The sequence below is a fragment of the Triticum dicoccoides genome, chromosome 1A (genome assembly GCF_002162155.2).
Source record: "Triticum dicoccoides isolate Atlit2015 ecotype Zavitan chromosome 1A, WEW_v2.0, whole genome shotgun sequence".
Classification (NCBI taxonomy): domain Eukaryota; kingdom Viridiplantae; phylum Streptophyta; class Magnoliopsida; order Poales; family Poaceae; genus Triticum; species Triticum dicoccoides.
Genome location: NC_041380.1, coordinates 492,781,444 through 492,788,412, shown reverse-complemented (window position 1 = coordinate 492,788,412; position 6,969 = coordinate 492,781,444).

Here is a 6,969-nt window from a genome sequence, read left to right as displayed (position 1 = left end):
TTGATTCTTTTTGTCAACCGAAGTTCTTAAGTTAAACTTTCTGGTTAGATCTCTTATTTGAGTTTTACCTGTGCATTAGTTGAGTACTTATTGTATGCTTGTTTGTTTGCGATAGAGTACCCGGAGTGCGCCGCTTGCTACTTCGAATCGTTAGGTTTCCCGGATCATCAACAAGGCAAGTAACACTTTGATCATACCTTCTACTACCCAGTTTTATTGCATTAGATCAATCCTTACACGTTGCATGATTAGGATCTAATTAAATTGTGGGTTTGGGAAGTAGTTGAGGTAGTACCTATTACCTGTTTATTATCAAACCTTTGGGGGTTACTTCTACGTTTGCTTATTATTGCTATGCTATGCTAGTAGACGTGGATTGGGTGAGTGATATCCATGACAGATGTGAGATTTTTAAATCAATGGTTTATCTAAGGTGGCAACTTAAATACACATCTGGGTGGATTGAGGCACCTGGGTATTCCAGGATTGCCTGTTTTCTTTTGGACCGCCACCCAGGCTCAAAGGGATCATGAGATTATTCATGCTAGAAACTTCCATGTGCAGCCACAAGCTATTATGGGCTCTAGCATAGTTGACTAAGTCGTGCGAACTCTTACAGTGGTAGACTAGCAGATGTAGGGGATGTAGGTGGTACGGTCTACCCATCGTAAGGTGCTAGCGCTTCTGAAAGACTATGTCTCGATCATACGTTTCTCAAACACCATGTAGTGCGAGAAATCCAACAGAGGAGATCAAGTCTTGTGGGGAAAAGTGCGCAAACCTCTGCAGAGTGTATAAACTAATCATGGTTAGCCGTGTCCCCGGTTATGGACATCTTGAGCATCTAGTACCTGGATTATCATGTGAATCTCAGCATGTTACTATAAAATTTAAGTTGATGGGTTTGTTAATGATGTTACTTAATTAGAATTGAGAATGTTGTCAACCATTCTCAATGTTCAACAACCACCACAATAGTTAAATAAATTTATTCCTTTGCAGTAGGGAAAAAATTGCTTTATGCAAAACTGTAACCATAGAGCTTACCACCAGCCAAATATGCATATAGTATAGCTGTTTCATTCCATTATTCTCTATGTGTTACATTGCCAGCATATTCCATGTGCTGACCCGTTTTCGGGCTGCAACGTTAATGTTGCAGACTTTTCAGACAATGATTAAGGAGTTTTAGGTCGTGGTTCTATACTCAGTGATGTCGTTGGAGTTGATGGACTCACTTATCTTCCAAGCCTTCCGCTGTTATCGTTATTAGATGGCCTTAAGCCACATTTATTGTAATAAGATCTCTATTGAGACACTCGATGTACTAAGTGTGTGATTGCTACTCTGTTATAAATCCTTCAAGTACTGTTTGGTGTCAGCATTACTGATCCAGGGATGACACCGGAGCACAGAGATTGGACCGTTTGAGGTCTGGTCGCTACAAGATGGTATCAGAGCACACGCTGACTGTAGGACAAGACCACTAAGCTAAAGACCTAGATCACTACTCACTCTCTTCTCTTCTGACCTCTCATCTTTTCTACTCTTTAGGATGGCGGATGCAAGGAACAAGTTCACGCAACCGGATGAAGATACACCCTTTGGACGTCACTTGAAGGAAGTCACTAGATATCTAAACATAGGAGTACCAAGCTTCACCGGAACCTACAATGCCACTTTACCGGAAGAAGAGCGCTGGATGATTCAAGTTCAAGTTCCAGGAAGGACGTTCATGCCAGTCACTGAGCCCATAGAGTTTTCTTTTGATGCACCAACTTGGAGTCTAGGAAAGAGCATGGCAGCTCACACCGCCATGGGACGCATTGGAGAAGTCTACCGAAATGATCTCAAGGATACTATCTACCAGATTTGTGGGCGCCGAGATGAGCACTAGGAGATGATCAGCACCAGAAAGGATAGATCAATTGCAGCTTTTATCCATGAGTTAAACCAGCACATTTGACGTCAAGAGAACCAGATGTGCACCGACATGATAGACCTGAAGAAGGCAAAGACAAGAATCAAGGAACTGGAGGAAGAACTCAAGGCTACACGTGAAGATTATGAAGAGGAAATCGAAGTATTAGTGGGGAAGAATGACGATCTGATCAAGAAGATTGGAATATTTATGGGAGGCCCTACACCAGTAGAAGAAGACGAAGAACCCAAGGAGATTCGCCCAGAAGACTACATCATCATCGACGACACCGACTCGGATCCAGATGATAGCGATGATGACTATGTTGATGAAGCTGGAGCAGATATCATGGAGTCTGCAACCGAAGAATATTTCTAGCAGACCACCTCATCAGTAGTAGTAGTCCACCATGTAAATATAGTAGTCCGAGCACTTTTGCGATAGTTAGATTGATTGTATGCCTTGTTTGATTGAATGAGTGAATTGTTTGCTTTTGCCTCATGTGCATATGGGTAGTGTTTTCTCTTTAGACCCCCTCTATTCTTAAATCTCATCTTTTCTAAACCCTCAGATGCCTCCGAGACGTGACCCCGGATTTACCTTTCCACCGGAGCTCACCCAGTTGATCCAGCAGCAGAATACATTGATGCAGTTGCTAGTCTAGAATCAGAATCAGGGGAACAAAAACAACAACCCACCACCACCACCACCACCTGTTGACCACTTAGCCCGTTTTCTTAGGCTGAATCCGCCGGTGTTTTCCAGTAGCACCGAGCCGATAGTAGCAGATGATTGGCTCTGCAAGACAGCTAGAGACTTGACCACAGCAGGATGCACTGATGCGGAGAAGGTGAAGTTTGCCGCACATCAGCTTGAAGGACCCACAACATCATGGTGGGAGAATTTCACAGCCACTTTCCCTGTCGATACTATCACATGGGACCAGTTTCAGCAGGCTTTTTAAACTGCCCATGTTTCAGCAGGAGCTATGGCCATGAAGAAGCGAGAGTTTCGCAACTCGCGCCAAGGAGGACGGACAGTTGGCCAGTATGTGGAGGAATTTAGTAAGTTAGCACGTTATGCCCCGGATGACGTTGCTACGGATGCCGCTAAGCAGGAGAAGTTTCTGGAAGGACTGAATGATGAGTTGAGCATGCAGTTGATGGTAGCAACCTTCAACAACTACGAGGAGTTGGTAGATCATGCTCTTATGATTGAAGGGAAGCAGCAGCAAATTGAAAATCGCAAGAGGAAGTATACCCAAGGAAAGTACAATTCAGGAGCTCAGCAGAAGCCACGATTTACCCCTAGACCGGGAGGACATTTTCAGCATACCCATGGAGGAGGTAGCTCGCACAATCACAATGGCCCCAGGAATGGTAATGGGAATGGAGGAAGTAACGGCCAGAACCGCACCAACCCATCAACCCCAGCCAAGAAAGACCTGAGTCAAGTCACTTGCTTTAAGTGCCAGAAGACTGGACATTATGCCAATGAATGTCCTGAATCGCAGAATGGAAATGGCAATGGAAGCTCTGGGAAGAAGCCGAACCCTTTCAACAGGGGACATGTGAACCACGTTAATGTGGAGGAGGTTGAAGAGCATCCGGATGCCGTAATCGGTAAGTTTTTGGTTAAGTCATTTACCGCACTCGTTCTTTTCGATACTGGTGCATCGCATTCATACATATCAAGGGGATTTGTGGATAAGTATAAATTGCCAACCCAAGCCCTTAGGTCACCCATGTTAGTAACCTCGCCTGGAGCAGAATATATGGCTAGTCTATGGTGTGATCGGTTACCATTAAGGATTGGTAACTATGTTTTCCCTCGGACCTAATAGTATTGGAATCCAAGGATTGGATGTGATATTAGGCATGGATTGGTTATCAAAGTATGAAGGGAATATTGAATGTGCCAGTAAGTCAATTTTTCTTACCACCCTAGAAGGGAGAAGGATCAAGTATGTATCCCGACATGTGCCAAAGAGGACTCAAATAAATTGTTTAACCGGAGTTGTGCGGGAGGAAGTACTAGTAGTGAAGGATTTCCCCAAAGTATTTCCAGAAGAATTGCCAGGCATGCCACCGGATAGAGATATTGAGTTTTTGATTGAGCTATTGCTAGGCACAGGGCCAATATCAAAGAGACCATATAGGATGCCTGCAAAGGATTTGGTGGAAATTAAGAAGAAAATTAAGGAGTTACTAGATAAAGGTTATATTCGCCCAAGTTCTTCACCTTGGTGATTGCCAGTACTTCTAGTAGAGAAGAAGGATGGATCATTAAGGATGGTTGTCGATTATCGAGGATTGAATGAAGTAACCATCAAGAACAAATACCCACTACCGATGATCAATGATCTGTTTGATCGATTGCAAGGAGCTAAGGTATTTTCCAAGATCGATCTGCGATCAGGATACCACCAGTTGAAGATTCGGGAACAGGATATACCCAAGACGGCTTTTACCACCAGGTATGGGTTGTACGAGTATACCGTTATGTCATTTGGTCTGACTAACGCACCTGCATATTTTATGAACATGATGAACAAGGTGTTTATGGAGTTCTTGGATAAGTTCATCATAGTGTTCATTGATGATATCCTGGTTTACTCAAAGAATGAAGAGGAGCATAAGGAACAATTGCATTTGGTTCTTGGAAAGCTCAGAGAACATCAATTATATGCCAAGTTTAGCAAATGTGAGTTTTGGTTGAGGGAAGTTGGATTTCTCGGACACGTTATATCCGGAGAAGGTATAGCAGTAGATCCCACTAAAGTTGATACCATGACCAAGTGGGAAGCACCAACCATCGTGGGAGAGATCCAGAGTTTTCTTGGACTCGCAGGATACTACCGGAGGTTTATTGAGAATTTCTCAAAGATCGCGAAGCCTATGACGGAGTTGTTGAAGAAGGATACCAAGTTCATATGGACGGAGGAATGCGAGGCTAGTTTTCAGGAGTTGAAGAAACGTTTGGTTACTTCACCAGTGTTGATTTTGCCAGACCAGACCAAGGATTATGAGGTGTATTGCGATGCTTCACGTCAAGGACTTGGAGCAGTGCTTATGCAGGAAGGGAGAGTTGTTTCATATGCCTCATGACAGCTTAAGCCTCATGACTTGAATTATGCTATGCATGATTTGGAGTTAGCAGCCGTAGTGCATGCACTGAAGACTTGGAGACATTTTCTGATTGGAAACCATTGCGAAGTGTATACGGATCATAAGAGTTTGAAGTATATTTTCACACAGAAGGAGTTGAATCTCAGACAAAGGAGATGGTTGGAGCTCATCAAGGATTATGATATGAAATTGCATTATCACCCTGGAAAGGCTAACGTAGTAGCTGACGCATTAAGCTGTAAGAGCCACGTCAACACCTTAATGACGGGAGATTTACCAAGGGAGTTAGCCGAAAATCTTCAAGAGTTATGTTTAGAAATAGTCCCGAGAGGCTATGTAGCAGCATTGGAGATTCAGTCTACATTGATGGATAAAATCAGAGAAGCCCAAAGGACCGACAAGGAGATTGCTTCTATTAAGGAGAAAATTAGCAAAGGAAAAGCTAAGGGATTTCGTGAGGATGAGCACGATACCCTATGGTTTGAAGACCGTGTTTATGTGCCAAATGATCCGGAGATTAGGAAGCTAATTCTGCAAGAGGCCCATGATTCACCATATTCGATTCACCCAGGAAATACCAAGATGTATTTGGATTTGAAGGATATTTTCTGGTGGACCGGAATAAAGAAGGATATTGCGGAGTACGTAGGAGTTTGTGATGTATGTCAGAGAGTGAAGGCAGAGCATCAGAAGCCAGCAGGATTGCTACAACCATTGTCGATACCCGAATGGAAGTGGGATAAGCTAGGCATGGATTTTATTACAGGATTTCCCAGAACACGTTCAGGCTATGACTCGATATGGGTTGTAATCGATCGTTTGACAAAGGTAGCTCGTTTCATTCCAGTGAAGCCTACCTATACCAGTGCAAAGTTGGCAAAGATTGAAGGAAATATGCCCTAGAGGCAATAATAAAGTTATTATTTATTTCCTTATATCATGATAAAGTTTATTGTTCATGCTAGAATTGTATTATCCGGAAACATAATACTTGTGTGAATACATAGACAAACTAAACGTCACTAGTGTGCCTCTACTTAACTAGCTCGTTAATCGAAGATGGTTATGTTTCCTAACCATAGACATGTGTTGTCATTTGATTAACGGGATCACATCATTAGGATAATGATGTGATTGACATGACCCATTCCATTAGCTTAGCACCCGATCGTTTAGTATGTTGCTATTGCTTTCTTCATGACTTATACATGTTCCTATGACTATGAGATTATGCAACTCCCATTTGCCAGAGGAATACTTTGTGTGCTACCAAACGTCACAACGTAACTGGGTGATTATAAAGGAGCTCTACAGGTGTCTCCAAAGGTACATGTTGGGTTGGCATATTTCGAGATTAGGATTTGTCACTCCGATTGTCGGAGAGGTATCTCTGGGCCCTCTCGGTAATGCACATCACATAAGCCTTGCAAGCATTGCAACTAATGAGTTAGTTGCGAGATGATGTATTACGAAATGAGTAAAGAGACTTGTCGGTAACGAGATTGAACTAGGTATTGAGATACCGACGATCGAATCTCGGGCAAGTAACATACCAATGACAAAGGGAACAAAGTATGTTGTTATGCGGTCTGACCGAGAAAGATCTTCGTAGAATATGTCGGAGCCAATATGAGCATCCAGGTTCCGCTATTGGTTATTGACCGGAGACATGTCTCGGTCATGTCTACATTGTTCTCGAACCAGTAGGGTCCGCACGCTTAACGTTACGATGACAGTTTCATTATGAGTTTATATATTTTGATGTACCGAAGTTTGTTCGGAGTCACGTATATGATCACGGACATGACGAGGAGTCTCGAAATGGTCAAGACATAAAGATTGATATATTGGACGGCTATATTCGGACACCAGAAGTGTTCTGGGTGATTTCGGAGAAAATCGGAGTGCCAGAGGGTTACC